Source organism: Vulpes lagopus, chromosome 11 (genome assembly GCF_018345385.1).
Source record: "Vulpes lagopus strain Blue_001 chromosome 11, ASM1834538v1, whole genome shotgun sequence".
In the NCBI taxonomy this organism is placed as follows: domain Eukaryota; kingdom Metazoa; phylum Chordata; class Mammalia; order Carnivora; family Canidae; genus Vulpes; species Vulpes lagopus.
This window is the reverse complement of record NC_054834.1, coordinates 7085423-7106684: the sequence shown is the minus strand read 5'-3', so window position 1 is coordinate 7106684 and position 21262 is coordinate 7085423. Positions and strand designations below refer to the sequence as shown.

At 40.3% G+C, this 21262-nt stretch overlaps 1 pseudogene; it reads right to left on the bottom strand.

The window, feature by feature from the left end:
* Positions 1-2320: 2320 nt before the first annotated feature.
* The window catches only part of LOC121501681, a 56632-nt pseudogene continuing 37690 nt past the window's right edge, over positions 2321-21262 (bottom strand).

Sequence of the window (21262 nt, the reverse complement as noted above, 5' to 3'; positions counted from 1 at the left end):
AGATAATACCATCCCAAAGATAATACCATCATCTTTGGGGGTTAGCATTTCAATATGAGAATTTGGGGAGGATACAAAAATTTATTTATTTATTAAATATTTTATTTTACTTTATTTTAGAGAGAGAGAGAGTATGAGCAGAGGGGGAGGGGTAGAGGGAGAAGCAGATTCCCTGCTGAGCAGGGAGCCTGACGTAGGACTCAATCTCAGGACCCTGACTGAGATCATGACCTGAGCTGAAGGCAGACACTTAATTGAGTGAGCCACTCAGGCACCCAGATACAAATATTTAGACCATAGTATCTTGGTTTGGTTTTTGTGGAGAATTCTGGCTAATACAGACCCCTCTTGACTGTGATAGTTCCTAAGATTTTCCTTCTTTCTGATGACATTGGAGTAGAATGCCCCTCAGACTGGCTTTTCTACTGTTTTCCTCATGGTTGGACTGGGATTACAGGTCTTTTGAGGAAGACTGCTGAGATCAAGTGCCTTTATCACATAAACGGTACATGTTTTTGTCACAATAGTGTTACCCTCGATCACCTACCTAGCTGAAGTAACTTTTTTTTTTTTTTTTTTTTTTTTTTAAAGAAAGCTTTTTTTTTTTTAATTTTTATTTATTTTTGATAGTCACAGAGAGAGAGAGAGGCAGAGACATAGGCAGAGGGAGAAGCAGGCTCCATGCACCGGGAGCCCGACGTGGGACTCGATCCCGGGTCTCCAGGATCGCGCCCCGGGCCAAAGGCAGGCGCCAAACCGCTGCGCCACCCAGGGATCCCATCTTTTGCCAAGTTCCTCCACTGTCACTATACATTCTCCCCTCTTTCCATACTCTGCTATTTGGTAGCAATTCCTAAGCACACCCACACTCAAGTGGTGGCGATTATATACTGTCTCCTTGAGGGGAAGTACCTACGTGAGCTATTTGGAATTCTTCTGTATATGAGGTTTGTCTCTTCTTCCCATTATCTACTTATTCAAGCATTTATTTGGGTCAGTATGGACTCATGTATATTGATTTTATACTTTGGGTTACAATTCAGTACTGTATTATTTATTTGGTTGCTCAAATTGTTCCAGTGTTGGCCATTGGGAACTTCTTCAGGTTGGCTTCTTACTCTGTTATTTTTGAAAAGTACCATGTTGCATTTTATCTTATCTATATACCAGACCAAGCCTCATTATTAATTATTCACTGTATTCATCTTTGCTTTCTGCAGACCTAGTGACCAAGGCATGGCTTGTATGTATGTATTCATTCACTCATTTATTCATTCATACAACTATCTCCCACCAGGTGTTGCATTCTGTTAGTAGGGACTCTGCAGTGATGAGCCCTAGTCTCACAGAGCTTACTGTCTCGAAGAATAAACACACAGAGAGAAAAACAGATTATTATAAATTGTAGGGTTGCCTAGGTGGCTCAGTCAGTTAAATAGCCAACTGTTGATTTCAGCTGAAGTCATGATTACAGGGTTGTGAGATCGAACCCCATGTCAGGCTCCACACTCAGTGCAGAGTCTGCTTGAGATTCTCTCCTCCCACAGTCCCTCCCCTGCTTGTGTCCTCTATCTCTCTAAAATAAATAAATATTTTAAAAAGGAAAGAAATTTTAATTAGTGCTGTGTAAGGAAACCAACAGGGTGTGATGAGAGAAAATTGTGAGGGAGCCTGCTTTTGGAAAAAACTTCCCTATGGGCATAGGAGGTAAGCTGAGATTTGAAAGGTGAGTGAGAGGTGGGCCAGCAGGAGAATATTTCATGCAGAAGGCAGATAGGAGTTTCCCAATGAAAAAAGGAACTTACCATGTAAATGCTTAATATTTTCCAAACTGAATTGTCCTTATGTAAGCTTTATTTTAAAAGGTACCATCCACTGTCTTTTTAAGCAGTAGATAAGAATCTTGGTCATGATCTATGTTAGGATGATTAATCCCAGTCACCAATACAATCCATAATGTGTCCATCATATTAAGATATGATTCATTGTCACAAATGAAAGGGTTATATCTCATGCACATCACAGCCTAACAAAGAGTTCAGTCAGTCAGGTATCCAGAGTGATTCCTCAGGAGCCTCTTCTCCAAGTGGTGAGCCATTCTGGCCCTTGTGTGGATCCAGATTCCAAAATCTTCACTTCCAGCCACGGAACAGAAGGAAATGGGAGGATCTCATAGGTTTTTGGAGGCAGAGAAGATGGTTACATCATTTTCATCTGCATTCCACTGGCTAGAAGTCACAGGATCCCATTTCTTTTGTAGGTGTATAAACACTATATTAACAGAAAAGTCCTAAAAAAAAAAAAAAAAAGTCCTACAGTTTTATTTCTTCTTGGGCATACCTATGGTGCAGCCACAGCAGTCTGTGATCTTTGTGTGCTGGCCTTTGACACAAAGTCTGTGGTTGTAAAGGTAAAATATGGACAATTAAGAAACTTAACTGCAATATGAGGATACAATATGGGCAGTGGTATAGCCCTCATCGGCCCAAATCTTCAGTCAACCCAGGTCTTCAAAGAGCTTGTGCAAACCATTGGCCTGACCTGACTGTACTTTCTATCAGTCACCTACTATCTGTTTAAGAACCAGTCTTGGATCTTGTACTGGTATGGAACCTGCAGAATGGTGATCTTATGTTCCACTCCATCCTAACTGAGCTCTCCTGAAGTGTTGGTGAGGTTGATATCTTCTTTCCTCAACACCGCAGGAGCATATCTGGCCCCATACCTTCAACTGCAATAATGGCAAAAGCTGTTCTCCACCACCCATCCGTGTTGGTGTTGAGTGCTCACAAATTCCCTAGAGCTTCTCAGAGATCACCAGAGATAGGGTAGTGGTACCAGCAGCAGCATGTAGGCCTCCCATGGAAAAGAAAAACACTGCCTAGGAAGTACAGTAGTTTTGTACCAGGAGAAAAAGGAAATGGATGGGCCAACCAGCAGCACTGTCTCTGCCACATGTTTCACAGGGCAATATATGCAGAGAATCTAGAGGAACACTACTGTAAAAATACTTTTGAAATGATTAGAGTAGATGCCTTATTTCAAGCTGTTATTTTTTTTCCATTTAAAGATGGAAGACATGGCACCTAGGTGGCTCAGGTCATGACCCCAGGGTCCTGGAATCAAACCCCACATTGGGCTCCCTGCTCAGCAGAGAGCCTGCTTCTCCCTCTGCCGCTCCCCCTGCTTGTGCTATCTCTCACTCTCAAATAAATAAATAAATAAATAAATACATACATACATACATAAAATCTTAAAAAAAAAAAAAAACATGGAAGAAAACTATTTTCCTTTCATCCTAAATGTTTTCCCTGCAAATTTCTCTGTCACTGGGGAGGCCTCCAAACCACTGGTCATTTCTCACCAAACTTCCCACAGTGCTATTCACACTTTTCCTCAAGGTAGTGTTTAACAAGACACAGGTTTAGCTATTGCTTTTGAAGGTACAGTGAATCATCCCCCTTAGCAAATATAGAATGCACTATGCCCTCTGCAACTATCCTACCTAATGTCTGCTGCAGAGCCAGAAGCAGAAAGGCCAAAGAATGTGAGTACTTCCTTGTGAACACCCATCATTATTTATCCCAAGCCTAATGGTGGGAGTCGGATACAGAAAACAGCTCTGCCATTTATGTCTGGGAAAGACTAGTGGCTTGAGAATTGAAAGAATGAATCTGACATTGGTTCCTCTACCTTGGATGACCTTGGGCAAATCATCAATACTAAAAGTTTATTAAGCACCTACTATGATGGGATGCTTGGGTGGCTCAGAAGTTGAGCATCTGCTTTTGGCTCAGGGCATGATCCTGGAGTCCTGGGATCGAGTCCCACATCAGGCTCCCTGCATGGAGCCTGCTTCTCCCTCTATGTCTCTCTGCCTCTCTCTCTCTCTCTCTCTCTCTCTCTCATGAATAAATAAATAAATAATTTTATTTATTTATTTTTTTAATTTTTTAAAAATTTTTATTTATTTATGATAGTCACACAGAGAGAGAGAGAGAGAGAGAGAGAGAGAAAGGCAGAGACATAGGCAGAGGGAGAAGCAGGCTCCATGCACCAGGGGCCCGACGTGGGATTCGATCCCAGGTCTCCAGGATCGTGCCCTGGGCCAAAGGCAGGCGCTAAACTGCTGCACCACCTAGGGATCCCTAAATAATTTTTTTTTAAAAAAAGCACCTACTATGAGCCAAGTACATAAGAATGGAGGTTGTAAAAGCAAATTATGGACAATTAAAGAACTTACTGCACTGCAATATGGGACATGTTTTCCCATTCCCTTGATGTGTCTACCTTGGCCCACAGCGGAAGGAACTTCTCTCCCCTCAGTCTGTAGCCACTGCCAACTTCAGTATCTGGATGTTTTTCCTGCTGTCCTCAAGAGTCGAACTGATACTTCACAGGAGCCTACTGTTGACTTTCAAATTAAGATCTCACATGGATGAGGGCATCTAGACCATAGGTCTGTGCTTTAGTTGTAAAGAAGGCCAGGAAAGGGAGGATCCAGATTTTTAAATTTTCCAACTACTAGAAGGGCATTTAGAATATGCCAGGCAGAAAAGGTGGCCCATAAGATTTCCAAATGGCACTAAAGAACCCCTTGCTCCTTTATGGAGGATATGCTTTTGTTTTAATATGATTGTGAAATGACTCCCAGCTGTGATCTGCTGAGCAAAGACAGAAACATAGATGAAGGACGGTTTTCTTGATCCTGGGTTTGGCATATTGGGATAGTTGCAACAGAAGAACAAGGCTACTAGGTGGCAAGTGGCCAAGAAAGTGGTAGATGAAGTAATGATGTTCTCAGTGAATTGGAAGACTACGTGGTAACAAGAGCCAGAACTGTTTCCTGGAATTTAAGATCTCAGGCATTGTGCAGTTCTGGGTAATCATCTAGTATAGGAATATAGATAAGATACCCCGCAGTTGCACTTATGTTGGGAAGAGTTCTAGGGCCCTACCTCACTCAGGGGACAGAATGATATGACATCTTAAAGGTCTCAAGCTGTAGGAATTTTGGCAATAGTGCCACATGGTTGTCATCCCCAATGTATGGTATGGTCACAGGAATGGTGGCTACTGAGGAATGGTAGTGGAGACAACACAGAGTTCAGAGAACAAATGAATGCTGAAGTTTTCCAGTAATAATAGGCCTTGGGCTGGAAGATTCAGGGGCCTAAGTTCTCAGTAAATGAGAGAGAGTGGCAAGGAATCTGCAGCACAGAGATAGGGTTATATGACAAGACCTCAAAGGTGGAGGAAGTTAAGCCTATGGAGGAAGAGGAAGTAACAATGTAGAGATGGGAGGATGTGCCCAGGCATGGACATGGAGAGAATATTCTTTGAAGAAGATGAAGACGAAGGAAAATTTATTGGAATGAAATGAAGGATTCAGAAAATGATGGGTCAAATGAAGGTCATAATTAGGAAGAATTATGGAAGAAGACAGCATAGCGAATGAAAAGTTAGATAAGAGAGGTTTGTATTGTGGGCCACTGAGGGCCAAAGGCAGGTGGGATTCTGAGCAGGTGCAGGTGGAGCACACATCTTCTCTCAGAAAAGGTGTTAAGGGTTTGTCCCTGTGGAGCTGGCATTTGAGGTTGTCTATGGTAGTAAGGAGCCTCACCTCCCCCGCTTAGATAGCAAGGGCAAGAATGATCCTAATCTTGGAGGATCACTGTGAAACTGTGTGGGATGGTGCTGAGGAGTGTCTATCACATCACACACATCTCTGAAAATGCTGGTCATGAGACCACATTTCCTAGTTCTGTAGCGCAGGATACAATTAAGAAGCAATTTCCATCATCTTTTCCTGAATGCCTCTCAGCTATTTCATTTTTCCTTACAGCAAGATCCTTAGAGCAGCTTACATTCTGCTATGACAACAGACTCACCCTTTTGTGCTCTTGTGACCCGCTCTGTGCTCCACAGACACCCCAGTGGTTCTATTTGTCATGGCTGCTGTACCCAGAAGGGCCCCTGGAAGCCTCACTTCAGTCACCATCCACATCATCCTTCCTGTTCACTTGTCAGAAATCCTTCTTCTGTAGAAGTGGTTTCTCTTGCACTCCAAGGGTAAATGTTTAGATTATAAAGCAGGACAGATCTTTAGTTTTCTGGCATCACCTTCCGGTACAGCTCCTTTACTTGACTTGTTCAGCTTATTTCAATCACCTTTTCCTTGAGAACCAGACCCAAATCCCTCAGTGGCTTGGTCCAGAGACACCTAAGGTCCAGAGACAACCTAAGGTTCTGCATACGAAGCTCTCTATTCCCGGGACAAAGGTTATCAGGCAAATGCAAAGGGAAGTAAGCATTCGGATGAGAGGGGGCAATCAGAGGAAAGTCTTGTATGGACAGTTTTCATGAGGAAGGGAGTCCACAACAAAAGGAATATAGTAGAGGGCTAGAAACTTCTCAGGACAGCACCTCATTAGAGACTGAGGGTTACAGTGTCAAGCTCGGAGAAACTTGATGTTCTTTTTAATGTACAACTGACCAGATCACTGATGATTGTACTGACAATAACTAGAGCCACCTGAGAGTAGGTGTAAAATCATGCCACACCATGGTGAGGACACTGCAAAGTCTCCATACACCCTCAAAAATGTCCCCTTTGCAGTCAACCCCTCCCCCAACACTTAAGCCCTGACAGCCACTGATCATTTCTCTATGCCTCTAGTTTGCCTTTTCCAGAAAGCCATATAAATGGAATTATACAATATGTAGTTTTTTGAATCTAGGCTTCTCTCACTTCACAATATGCACTGAAGTTTCATCCATGCTGTTGAGTGTATCGCTAGTTCTTCCCTTCCTTGGCTGATTATGATCCCATTGCACGGATACACTGAATTGTTTATCTATCCTCCAGCTGAGGGACAAGGGGGAAAGTCATGGCAGTCATTTTGGCAAACAGTCTTTCAGACATGTTAACTGACTCAACAGTTCTGTACCTTTTGTACAAAAAAATTCAAACCAATGTAGAGAGAATAATGCAATGATTCCCCATATCTTCACTTAGCTTCAACAATCATTAAGATTTGTTTCACCAAACCTGTTTTGCCCTTTTTCTTTCTTTGCTTAAGTATTTTAAAGCAAATTGCAGGCATGCATAGTAAAGGATATATAGGGATTACTCCGTTTGTATTTCCAAAAGTTATGGATGTTTTTCAAATAGCATCAATGGACAAACAATTTTTTTTTTTTCTGCAAAGGACCAGAAGGTAACCTCTTTGACTTTGTGAGCACTATGTCCTTTATCATAATTACTCAACCTCTACTGCTATGGAAAGGAAGTAGCCTTACACGATATGTACATGAAGGCACGTGGCTGTGTTCTACTAAACTTTATTCATGAAAATAAGCATCTGGCCATAGTTTGCCAAACCCAATCTAATATCCAGTCCATAATCAAATTTCCCAGATTGCCTCAAAAATGTCTTTTTACTATTAAACAATTCTGACATCAATTCTGATGGGGATTTTCCCACACCACTAAGCAATTCTGGAACACCAGCTGGGTGTCTACAGTTCAACTCAATTCTGACACTATCTACCCAGAGATAATAGTATCAGATTCCCACAAGACTGGCCTCCACTTCAGAAGTCAATTACAAGTCCAGGTTGTTACCTGTATTTCTGACCACCTGGCTTTAGATTGCAGGTTCCAATGACTCTCCTTAATTAATTTGCTAGAGCAGTTCACAGAACTCAGTAAGCCAGTTTTCTCCCTAGATTATGGTTTATTATAAAAAGGATACAACTTGGGAACAGCCAGATGGAAGAGATGAATACGACAAGTCACAAAAGCTTCCATTCTCTCTCTGAGTACTCCATTCTCCCCAAATTTCTAGGTGTTCACCAACCTGGAAGCTCTCTGAACCCTGTCTTTATGGGTTTTTATGGAGGCTTCACCACATAAGCATGATTGATTAAGTCATTGGCCATTGGTTATTGAACTCAATCTGCAACCCCCTTTCCTTCCTCAGAGTTTGGAGTTGGGACCAAGAGTTTCAATCCTCTAATCATATGGTTGGCTTCACTGGCAACCATCCCATCCTTGGGTTTTATAGGGGCTTCCCAAAAGCTATCTCATTAACATAACAAAAGACATTTGTAGTGCTCCTATCACTTAGGAAATTCCAAAGGTTTTAGGAGCTCTGGCCAGAAATGGGGAGGAAAACCAAATATATAATTATTGTTATAAATAGCAATATCACATTGGTTTTTCAGCTCACGTCAGGGTCCAAACAAGGTTTTGAATCTAGTCTTTAAGTGATTTTAAAGTTTCTAATGATAATATTAATTTGTATATCAGTACCAACAAAATAGAGGCCATCCTAGTCCGCTGGTTCAGGTTACAAATCTAAACCGAAGTCAGCCACAGCACTTTAGGAAATGCCTCATTGTCAAGGAAACCTAACCTACACCAGTGAAATCCTCCACCTTAGCTTTAGCTAGCTTACTCTATCCTAGAAAATAGGACCTCCTAGCCAACTGTTTCCTCATTACCTCTTGTAACTGTGTACAACTTACTCTCACCCTAAATCCTTTGGGGAGAACACTCCATTTCCTGTCAGACATTACATGAATTATCTTCCCTTGAATAAAGAACACCAAACTCATTATGAATTGTTTTAGTTCTGTCATTTGACCCTAACACCATAACTTAAGTAATAATATTTTCCAGTGTATGTTATTTCTGTTATCCCCAGACTTTTTTCCTTAAAAAAGTCCTTAACTATTTTGTAAAATGATAATATGTATGTGTCACTGAGAAATTATAAAAGAAAAGAGTAAGCAAAAAGAAAAACTTAAGTCCCTCTACTCCTATCCATCAGAAATAACCATTGGTCACCAATGTTAATATTTTGATGTATATGCTTCTAAATGTATATCTATTGATCTGTACACAGATATAAATCCACAGTAAAATTTGAGATTAATAAGGGTCTGGCTTATATATTATTTATAGCTTGCTTGTTTTACTTCTAATGTTATAATATAAACTTCTTTTCGTGTTAGTAAAGATCCTTCTACAACTTCTGTGGGTGGTGCTGTGACAAGTGTGTTCCATCATCTTCTTATAATTTACTTATCATATCATGCTTTTGGGATCAGGTGGATATGAAGGAATTTAGAATCCTGAGGGCAACTCTCCATTGATCCCAAAACTTAATAGAGTTTAGTCTCATGGCCAAAAAGAAAAAAAAAAAGCTTTAATATTAAGAGGTACAAGAGGTGGGCTTAAGCATATTGTTGACTAAACAAGTTATCAGGTAACCAGGGACTCACAGGGACACAGTTGCTCTCCCTACCAATAGGTACTGTTGTTTTCATGTGTGCTTTCAGGGACTGTTATGCGGTTAGGGTTCTTAATAGGGCCTGATATGGGCCAACCACAAAACACTGCTTTGGGGTTCTCAAAGTTTTTAGTGAATATTCTGGTACTTGGGCCAAAGTTCCATAAACCAATGAGATTTAAAGATGACAGAGGCAGAGTTTGTACAGTTCAAATACTATAATTTACTGGCTCTGAGTCTCAGTCATCATTTGTAGCCATTTTACAATGTCTACAATTCTTTGTCAATTTCCCCTCAAAAGGTAGAGCTTAATTTCTCCCTCCTTGCATATGAATGGGACTTAGAGACTTACACCCAACAAATGGAACATGACAGATGTGACAGCAGGTGACGTCTGATACAAATCATAAGAGTTATGATGGCTTCACCCTTGCTCTCCTGAATCACCCAGTCTAGGGGAAGCCAGCTGCTTTGTTATCAGGCAACCGGATGGAGAAGTCTGTGGGTTGAGAACTGAGGATTTTCGCCAACAGCGACCTGAGAGAACCATTTTGGAGGTGAGTCCCCTAGTCAACCCTTCAGATGACTGATCACCATCTTGACTACACCCTCAGGAGAGTCCCTGAGCCAGAACCTCCCAGTTAAGTGTTCCCAGATTCTGAACCCCATGAGATATTAAATGCTTATTGTTTTATACTACAGATTTTGGACTACTTTGTGTCATTAGTAATTTGATAACTAATACACCAATGAAGGAGTGTTTTTCAGGAAAGAGTGGATCTGCACAGATGAGTCATGCTAGGAGAGGGTTATAGAGAGGTGGCATTTCACTGGCCGAACCTCCCAGAACACCACATGGTGACTGAAATGAGAAATGAGTAGATTTCTAAGTCTAAGTTTCCCCTGCAGCCTCTCAGTTCCTTAGATTGCATTTTGTCCCTCCCCCAGAGATCTGTTATAATGATCTCAGGACTGGTGGGCTGATGATGACAACAGCTCTCACTTGTCCACATTTGCTCCATGCTCAGCATTGTTCTAAGCACATTATTCATATCAAGACATTTAATCGTCACCATGACCTTCTGAAGCAGGTTTTACAGGTGCAGAAACTGAGTTACAAAAAGTGAAGTCATTTCTTCCACATCACAGACCTAGTATGGGTAGGTTCCAAGATCAAGGAGACAGGCTCTAGAGACTACACTCGACCACAGCTTTATGCAGCAAACAAGACTAATGTGTAAGGAGAATGGCAGTGTATTAATTAGTGATTTGTGGGGTGGGGAGCCCCATTTCAAGTGGTACAAATACTTCTGCAATTTAAGCTACTCCTTTTTTCAGGAATAAGATACTTAGGGTCACCAAAGAATATGGAAGCTGGATCCCAAGCCTGAGCATTGGTGAAGTTGCTCTTCCTTGCACAAGAAATCACCTTTTCCGGGACTAGGCTCCCTGTGTTCTCCAAGTCAAGGGCCTTTCCCCCTAGGACTGAGCTTCTGTCTGTGTGTTTCTTCCTTTGATGTTGCCCCTACCTGCCCTCCCTGGGTGCCCAGAAGAAACAGCCTCCTCCCTTTGAGAGGTCAAACCAACTCTTGGATTTGTACAGATGCCCTCTGCCATTGAACATATGGAGCTTTGAGGAGGTGGGATGGAGTCAGATTATCCAGAAACTTAAATGGCAGCCTGATAAGTTCAGCCTTTATTCTATAGGCAATTATTCTCAAATAGAATCTCTCATTACTCAAAATGTAAAGTTTTTCAGTCATGCTGCATATGAAGCATGTGAAGAATGATCAAGACACACTTCAGAGAGGAAAAATTTGTTTTTTTCCAAAAGAGTTTTCTAGTTCCCACATAGTGCTCTAAGAATATCTGGTTTGTGGGATTGGGGCAGGAGAGTTCAGAAGGTATATTCCAGAGGGGGATAAAAAAAGATGTGGGAATGAGGAGAGAGAAAAAAGAGACAAAACTTCAGATATAAATAGACTCAGACTTAAGGTTAGCAAGATCTATAGATGCCAAAAGAGGCTTGGCTCACATTTCAACCTAATCTCAGCTCTGAACTTCAGCTCCACCCACATGTCCAACAACCTTCTCTATGTTAATATGTCCAAAGGAGAACCCTCAATTTCTTCTTCCCTCTTGCTGACCTTCTCTTCCTTCAGGTTTCTCTCTTTCAATAAACACCAGCTTTATTCATGCAGCTATGCATCTCCCAGTCCTTGGAGCTCTCCTGTCGCCCCATTTTCAGCACAGCCTTATTGGCTTCACCTTTGGAGCACAGCTTGAACCGAGTCTTTTGTGCCTCCTCTCCCCCACCCCATCCTGGTCCAGCTCCCATTACCCTCCGTGAGGTTATTGTGTAACTCCTCCCTGGTTTCCTGGCTTCTGCTCTTACCCCTGCACTCCATTCTCCTCATCACAGTTGGAGTGACTCTATGAAAACAAAGGTCAGATTATGTCTCTTTGCTCAAAACCCTCCAGTGGCACCCCAACTTTATCATAATGAAATTTAAGCAGCTTTTTGTGGCCCATAATGCCTTATGTGAATCTGTCCATCAGCTACCTATGCTCAGCCACTTTTCCAGTGCTCCTTGTGTTGCAGATTTTGTGTCCCTTCTGTTCCTCACACAGGCCACCCCTGCTCCATCCTGGCATCCTTGATGTTGGGAAGTCTGCCCAGTAGCTGAGTAGCTTGCTCTGCTTCACTCAGGTCTTTGCTCTAGGTCACCTTTTTAGGGAGGCCTTCCCTCACTACTTTGACCTCAGTCCCCTTCCCTCTCCTTGTGAACCCTTTTCACCACCTTGTGTTATTCCCGTGGATATATTACCAATAGACTATTTATTGGTCTGTCATCCTTTCTCCTCCTTGCTTGTTAGCCACTTGAGGATAAGGATTTTGCCTGTTATCTCACTGACGTCCCCCATGCCTCAAGTGGTATCTGACACTCAGGAGACACTCAGTGAAACTTGTTTGAATGAATGGGTGTCATCATTCTGTACTGTGAGCCATAATGAATGTGAAGTGATGCAAAAGAATAAAGACTCACATTAGGTCAGCTTAATAGCTACTCTTAACTTCCTGATTGATGTTGGAAAATGAAAATTTCTGGATGATAAATGAAAGCTACTAAATGCAATTTATCATAATTCTTGTCATAATCAATTCAATAAACTATGGGGTGCACATTGTACATCTAATTGAGTGTGTGCAAACCAGGCATGCAATGACACAAACGTAAGGCTGGTGGGTCGGAGTTAATGCAGAAAGTGTAGTATCAGCTGAAAACAAAAGAGCCAATGACACTTTCTTTGCACTGGCAGATCTATCCACCATTATAAGGAATGAGGAAATGAAATCAAAGGGATTTCATTTTTGGCAAAACAGAAAAGAATGAAATAGAGAGGGTGTGACTAGCACCATTGAAATCTAGGCCTTTATGTTTTACCTCCTAATTGTGACCTAAGGCTTTAAATCAAGATAATAAAAGCTGATAAATGCATAAACAGAAGAAAGCAGCAACACAAACCTCTCTGGCAGAGACTTCTCATTACTTTTCATTTTGTTTCCTGGCATTCAAAGACAACGGTGCAGTTTTCACTTGTCTGAGAGGTTGCAAAGGAGACAGGGCCTGCAGTCAAATAATAACAGAAGCTGAGAAGAGGTCACAGAGAGAAAGTATATTTTCGAATGAGAAGTTCAGGAGGGTTCTACATGATGCTGGACACCTTTTGCACAGGTCTTTTGTGCTCACAACACAACTATATGGAGTGCATCCCCAGCTCTCACAGGGAGGAATGAATGTTCCCAATGACAATGCACTTTGGAGGTTTTGACAGAAGGGTCAGAAATTTAACCAAAGTTGGAGGGAATTCGTCTCTAGCTTAGGAGATTTCTTGCTAAATATCTACCTCCTAAGGCTCCACTGCCCAAAGGGAAGGCACTCTAGATACTTAGCCTTTTCCCCTTCCTTTATTAAAATGACACAGATGCTTAAAAAATAATCACAGGACATCTTCTACAATATATAGCAACAGGCCTCTAACTCCCACAACCTCCAGTGTGTGCTTCCTAAGTCACTTTGATCTGTAATGAGACAAATGGATAGTACGAGTGGTTTCTTACATTCCTTCAAAATACGAGATTATAAGCTTCTGTGAAGTCAGAAGTTACTCCGTGAAACTAACTCAAACAAATAATTTCTATCTGCAGCATTTCTCCAGAGCTTCCAATGAAGAGTGAAATCCACACCAGAGTTCTCCTTGGCCCTGCCTCTAGCATTCCTACTAAAAAGATCAAAACCCTGAGACCAGGCAAAGGAAGAAATCAAGCCTTGAGTAAAGCACAAGCTGGAGCATCCACTTCACAGAAATCAGGAGTTAGCTGAGGCCCCTGGGTTTCTTCCTGTTTCCAGAGCAAAAACAGAGGATCTGCCTGCAGGACTCAGTTTTTCACACCACTGGAAAGCAGTCCAATGGTGCTGTGAAAGACAAAGCATGTGGGGGAGGGGGGAGGGGGCAGACTGCATCCTGCCTCCCTCTGTTGTTTGCAAGTTCAGCAATATGAGCTCAGTTTCTTCATCTGTCAAATGTGTACAATTAAAGAATGTATAAATATGCTTAAGCTGGTGCACACTACCTCCTAGCAGGTGCTGAGTAAATGCCAGTTTTCTTATCTCCCTGTGATCTTTGCTTAGGTACAGAAGGAAAGACCTTAAGGTTTTGTCAGGGTGAATATACGCCCAGCAGATCATAAAGCACATCACTAGTTGTGCCATTAAAAGTCAGATTTAATGCTGGAGAGCATTAAAGCTGGACAGGGAGCTTTAAAGCTAGGGAGATTTAAAGCTGGACACAATAGCTCATGGAATCACAGAAGCCTTCCAGAAAGTAGCATTCCAGGGTATAGCTCAGGGCCCCTATGCCTGAGCTCCCATCCACATTCTTTTGCCTGCCACACTCTACGTCAGCTTTCATCCTTGATCCCTCTCCATCTTTACTTCTCCAGGCATTCAATCCTCAAAGTTCCTTTATGGGTTCTGGATTATCTAATTGCTCCATTCTCTGATTTCTCCCTACCTCTTAAGTGTCACTTTCCTCCTCCAGCCAGGAGTTTTAGAGACCCGACCTCACTGTAGTCACTTGACCCTGCTACTAGACACTCTTCAGGGTAATTTCTTCCAGTGGTTAGATAGAGGCAAGTAGAAATACTAGGTAAAACAGAGCGAAAGACAGGGCCCCATCCCCAAATCATGAATTTGTCTATGCATACTTTGCTGTGGCCATATAAGCGTAAATGCCATATTAGAGACTTGAATGAGTTTCATTTCCTTAAGTAAGACTTATATGATTTGAAATCATCATAGTCCTTGGAGCGCTTCGGATTTTAAAAATACATTCTATTAGAATCTTGTAATGTTAGCTGAGGCATGAGCAAATCTTTGGTCAAACACAGAAAATGCCTTTTGGAGGAACCAATATTGTTACAACTCAAACATGCAAAACCATATCAAGTCAGCAACCTTTCAACTGTTTCAGGTTAAAAAATTAATTCTATTCTCAAGACCTGTGAGGAAGATAAAGACACAGAGAGTAAGAAATTGCTGCTCATCTCTGGATGTGGTCATGATAGAGGGAAAAAACACTGCCTGGCTGAACAGTGTTAAATTATTTACTATTGTGCACATGCAGTGGGAGCCAGTGTGAAATGTTGGTTGTGTTTTTTAGGCCTAGAAAAACTTAATGATTAACATAACCCTTATGGGTTCTCCCTGCTGCATATCAAGAAAACAATTCAGCTTTGTAAATAAATCTCTATATTGAGATTCAAATGCATATTGAATTAAAAGCCATGAAGAGGACTATCTCTGGCACTCAAACTGAATATATCCCAAATCTAAGTCTTAAATCTCAGCTCCTCTCACAAACCATCCCAACCTAAAGATTAATCTCCTGCTATGGCTCCATCATCAGATCAATCAACCTCCCCCAAACTTGAATGGCACACCAAACTCAATGTTTGCCTTTAGGGATCTCTGATTAAAACCACTGTTTCTCCCTACATGTTGACACTTGCCATCTTGCAGAACACCAAAATCTTGATTTCTTTACCATTATTGGTAGGAAGGGAAGTATTGATCATTTTAGTCCACTTGGGAGATCTTCTCTATCATAAATCAATAGATCTATTGCTATGCTAGGTGATACCGTTAGGACCTCCCAGGGAAAAGCCATTGCCCAAAGTCCCCATGACTATTTCATGCCTACTTTCAATTTTCAGCTTATAAATAAATCTTAGAGATCACTCAACATTACAGTGGCTGTATGGTACATTCATTGATTATTATGTCTATTTCAGAAACAGAATATCAAAATATAAATACCTCTGGGGAAAAAAAGCAAGGGTATTTGGGCATGTTTCAGTGAAGCATTCCCAAATATAAATTTTTTGAAGATAGAGTACTTTTCCCTAAGTATCTTCAAAGTTCCTTTTGGTTTCCTAAGAGTATTCCTACATTGAGAAAAGGAACTTGTCCTTTTATGTCATAATTGGTACCGGATCTAATATTTAGAGTTTTTCTAATCTTAGGCTTTAAGTATACTTTTCATTGTTTTCCATTTAAAATTCTTACCTTTTTTGCCCTATATGGTTGTGAGCTGGACTAATGTTATATTAGAGTATGTACTCAAATGCTGCAGCCACTGGGCTGAATTCCAGCAAATATATGCTTAAAACACTGTAACTCTTAGTAGTAGATGGGAAGTTTTTTTAATGGAGTCATTAAGACGTGCTTATGAACAAGAAATCCCAATTTCATAGGGACAAGAAATCATAATCTAAACCACAACTCCCTTTCATTTTGACATCTTTAATTACATAGGAACTGCTTTTAAGAGAAGCCTCTTGTTTTCATCTGCAGTGTTAGCTGGACATTTTACTTTACTGCAAGTCAAGAACACTGAACACTGAGTAAAAAACAATGTTTTTTGACTTTCATCAAAGTTAGAAGTATTTTAGGAGGAGGGGAGGGGTGAGTGGCTGGAGCATTGCTACTTCAATGATTTCTTTTTCTTCCTTTTTTTTTTTTTTTTGGCCTTCAAGCTATTTTGAACATCAAAGATGAAATTCCTAATAAACTTTACTTTGTATCAACTCACATATAACAAGACTGGAGCTATTGAAGAACAATGTTGTAAAAAGATGCTGAAATCCGATTTTGATCAACCACATATACACTTTCATGACTTCTCTAAGAGTAGCTGTAGAATTAAATAGTCAAGCACATAATTGGTATTCCTAACAATTCACTCACAAGGACAAATTTCTATTGATAGGAAACCTTCTCCCCCAAAAGAAAGTGAGATTGTCCCATGAATTATGAAGAGGCTGTCTCGAAGTGCAGCTCTTTAATAGCATCTGCCGGGCTGCTGGTCTGAAGCCCTCCTAATGCATTTGCTTCTGAATTAGTAATAGGTTTCCAGCTCGGCATGCTTTCCTTCAATGTTCAAGCTTTTATTGTACAGCAGGCTGAGTCAAGATACATGACTAACGTGGCTTCCCTTTTTTATATTTCTTTATTGCTTTGTTATTTTTAAAAGAATCATCAAAAGATGCAACCTGAATTTACAGTGATCTGGGTGGAAGTGTCTACTTACAGTGCTTTACTGTGACAGGAAATATTTTTACTCTCCCCCTGAAATCTTACTTTGACTTTACTTTGACATTAACTAGGCTCACAAAACCCATTCACTGAACCTTCCCGTGCTCAAGTTCCTGCTGTGCTTCTGAGTTCTTTTGCTTTTGAGAAACATCCAGATGAAATTTGAGAATGAGAATCTGATTCCTTTTATAATTTGGGGCGGGGTTGGGGGGGGGAGGCAAAGGATTGGCCAAAAACAAAACAGATGTTTAGAATTTGAACATTACATACAGTCATTAGGTAGTTCACAGCCACACCTGTAATAATGCTACCAGTAAATAACCTCTGGAATATAAAGAATTTAAGGACGCTTCTACTCCACCCTTGAGATTCTTATGCAGTTAAGCCCAGATTGCAGCTCAGGTATTCAACTGAGGAATTCTATAAAAAAAAAAAAAAAAAAGACATAACAGGCTATTTCCAGAAGAAAAATTTGCTCTCCTTCTGTCAAAAGAAAAGCTACAGGGTGACATTCTGGAACAAGGAAATATTAAGAATGATTTGGATCAGGGTCTTCTGCTTATACAACTATTAATTTTTATATCCAAATGAAAATTCACCTACAACGTGAGATATAGTCTCTTAGCAAACCTTCTTATTTCTGTATCTTTAACCACCTTCTATCTCTAAATTAATAAACACAATACCGTTTAGTTTTATATTTAGATTTCCCCTATTCTGTAGTTTTGGCAACATAGATATATCTGGTTCCCATGCCATTTTTCCTTCTGTTCTGTTCTGTTTCCTACACTTCATTTATTTCTATTTTTATTTTTTTAAAGATTTTATTCATCCATTTGAGAGAGAGACAGAAGAGCAGAGGGAGAGGGACAAGTAGACTCCCTGCTGAGCACTTGCCTACCATGGGGCTGGAATCCAGGACCCCAGGACCCCAAGATGATGACCTGAGCTGAAATTAAGAGTCAGAGGCTTAAACCAACTGAGCCACCCAGGTGGGCCTGTTTCCTACATTTCAAATATCATTGTTAGTTTCATAATAGTGACTTGGAATGTCTTTTTTTTATCTAATCAGCCACTGAACATTCTACTACTCTGTGACTTACTGGAAAATTTTTCTAGGAAAGAGTTTGTTTTTGTTTTTTTTTAAGGGAGAGAAGGAGTATCACTGCTCTGTGCTAAGAGTTCAGCCACCATCACCCCCTTGTTTAGCCACTTCACAACTAAAGAAAGAGCAGATCACCTCTCAGGGAGGTAAATGTCAATTGTGTCCACGGGTTTTCTGTTCCAGTCTTGGGTGTGATATCACAGCAGAGCTGCAAACTTTGCCAGCTTCCCAGGAATAGAGTGGCCAAGAGAGCGTGCCCCAGGCCACGGGAGCTTGCAGGGCAGCCGTCTCCCGGAGGACTTCAGCCTTGATGGCAAAGAAGGATGAAGTGGGAAAGCAATTTCTCAGGAACACTTGCTTCCTCTACTTCTGTTCAGTTTATTTGTACTGTGGGAGACAATTTGAGAAATGTCTAGTCTGGAGTTCTGAGGCTTTACACTATTTCCTTTTCATTCTCAGCATAAGTTACCCAAAGGACATATTTATGTAAGACATAGATTTCTGAAAATGAGTGCGAGCTGGCCTGACATGAATGGTGGACTCTACTCAGAGAAGAGCTTCATTTCCTTATCTGCATTTTATATTGTATCTGTTCCCCTTTACTAATGCAGTTTGCTTGGGTCTCGCTGTGACTCTTAAGCATCTGATTATGAAATGAATAAAGACCAAACTCATTAATTTTTTGAAACATCATTTGAATGATGCAAGCTCTTTTTCTAGAGCCCCCACTATCTCACTGTCACCCCGCATGGAATTCTGAGAGAGCTCCCAGCCCTTGCTAAAGCGATCCCAGGGTCTCCCCCTTCGCGTTGCTCCCAGACTGTGAACGGCCGCTGTCCATGGTCCTCGGGCTGTCTCTCTGGAAAGGCCTCCTCGCGGGCACGACTCCTACTTCACCTCCCTTTGGGTCTACTTTCTCTTATTCCCATGTATCTAAATTAGCAGGGCAAAATTCCCCGTGAATAGCATGCCCATGAGAGAGAATTTTACTGGGAATTTTGGAAAATATGGAAAACCCAGACTCTGTTAGTACAAATTATTTCTTGGCTTGTGTTCTTTTAATTTAAGCTGTGCCAAATTCATATCCTCTTGTTGACTGACTTTATAGTAATTCATGCTATTGGGTAGTGTAAGTCCTCGACTTTTGTTCTTTTTAAGATAGCTTTGGATGTTCTAGGTCCTTTGTGTTTCCATAATCATTTTAGAATCATTTAGTCCCTACCAAAATAACAGTAATGATAATAATAATAATAATAATACCTGTTGATATTTTGACAATTCATTTATTTCACTAAATATATATCAAAGTTCTTGGTAATTAGTGAGTACGTCTGGGTTCTTTGTCTGAGTTTTGCTGGTAACTGGGTGAGTAATATATTTGTGAATCGGGGGTGTGTCTCAAGGCTTAGGATGCGAGAGCCACAGCTCGGTGGCCCAGGGTGCACTCCAGGCTTTGTCATTTACTAGTTGTGTGATATGCACAAGCTATTTTAACTCCAGGCCTCCACCACCTCATCTGTAAAAACAAGGATAAAAATAGCCTAGTTCATAAGGTGAGGACAAAGCAGATGAGTTCATGTAGATAAACAATTTTCCCACAAGTTTCAATGTGAAATATTGATATTTAGCTTGAAAGATTTTCATTATTCTTTTCTCCTTAATTTCAATTTAATTTTAACTTATTACTACATTTATTTTTAGCTTTAGATTATTTATAAATGCTTTATTTTCCAAATGTATTGCTAACTATATTTTAAAATTTGTGTCTAGCCTAATTGCCTTATGATCAGAGAAGATACTGTAAGCTTTTAATCATTTGTAATTTGTAGGAACTTGCTTTATGACTCAACATATGATCAATATTTGTAAAGTGATCCATTTGCCATTGAAACTAGTCCTTATTCTGCAGTTGTTGGATGCAGTATTCTATGTACGTCCTTTAGGTCTATTTGCTGATTGTATAATGCAAATCTACATCATCACTGATATCTTGCCCATTTGTTTTATCATTCATCGCTAATTGTCTATTTATCCCTATATTCCTCTTCCTCTTTCTTGTACATATTATAACACTTGTTTTTAGATACATACACATTTAGAATTGTTATATGTTCCAGGTGAATCAAATATTTTATCATTTTGAGGTGCTCTTCCTCCTAGCTAGTAATTTTTTGCCTTGATATTAACATTGCCATCTCAATTTTATTGTGGTACGTGTTTATATGAAATTGTTTTCTATTCATGTATTTTTTTATCTCTCTGTATCCTTGGTTTTTAGTTGTCTCTCCTAAATTGCCTATAGGTTTTCTATCAGTCTTGCAAGCTTTATCTTGTGAGCTATCATTCTTTTATATTGAATATATCTGTACATTTGAATATAGGTCTATAACTTTAGTATATAATCTCTGTTTTTCTTACTTATCCTATATTCTCTTGTTTCTCCTCTCTTAACTTTTTTAGTATTAAAAAGAAATGATTCAGGGAAGCCCGGGTGGCTCAGCAGTTTAGCGCAGCCTTCAGCCCAGGGTGTGATCCTGGAGACACGGGATTGAATCCCGCATCGGGCTCCCTGCATGGAGCCTGCTTCTCCCTCTGCCTGTGTCTCTGCCTCTCTCTCTCTCCTCTCTGTGTATTCTCATGAATAAATAAATAAAATCTTAAAAAAAGAGAAATGATTCCATTTGTTGGCAGTTTGAAGATATGCATGATGCATGCTATGATTCTTCTAGCAATTGTTCCTGACCTCACAGCATGCATACTGACTCATCACAGTAGAACATTACACATTGACTGTCTTCCTGGGCAATGCAGTAACATTAGAACATTTTAATTCAGTTTATCTTCCCCTTGTCATCATGCAATTGTAACTCTGCTTGCAATATAAACCTTATGAAAACAATAGACAGTCAATATTTTTGGTTACTTTCTATATTCGTAATTTTCATTCCTCTCGCATCTCAAACTTTCTATTTAGGATAAGTTTTCTTCTGCCTGAGAATATCTTTAAGTTTTCCCTGTAGGTCAGATCTGCTGAACTATTTCAGATTTTGTTTGCTGAAAATACATTTAATTCACCTTCATTTTTGAAGGACAGTTTTGCTGCAAAGTAGGATTCTGAGTATTGAAGATAGTATCCCACTAACTTTAGGCTTTTTATTGTTTTGAAAGTAATCTTTGAGTGCATTGCGATTTTCTTTTTC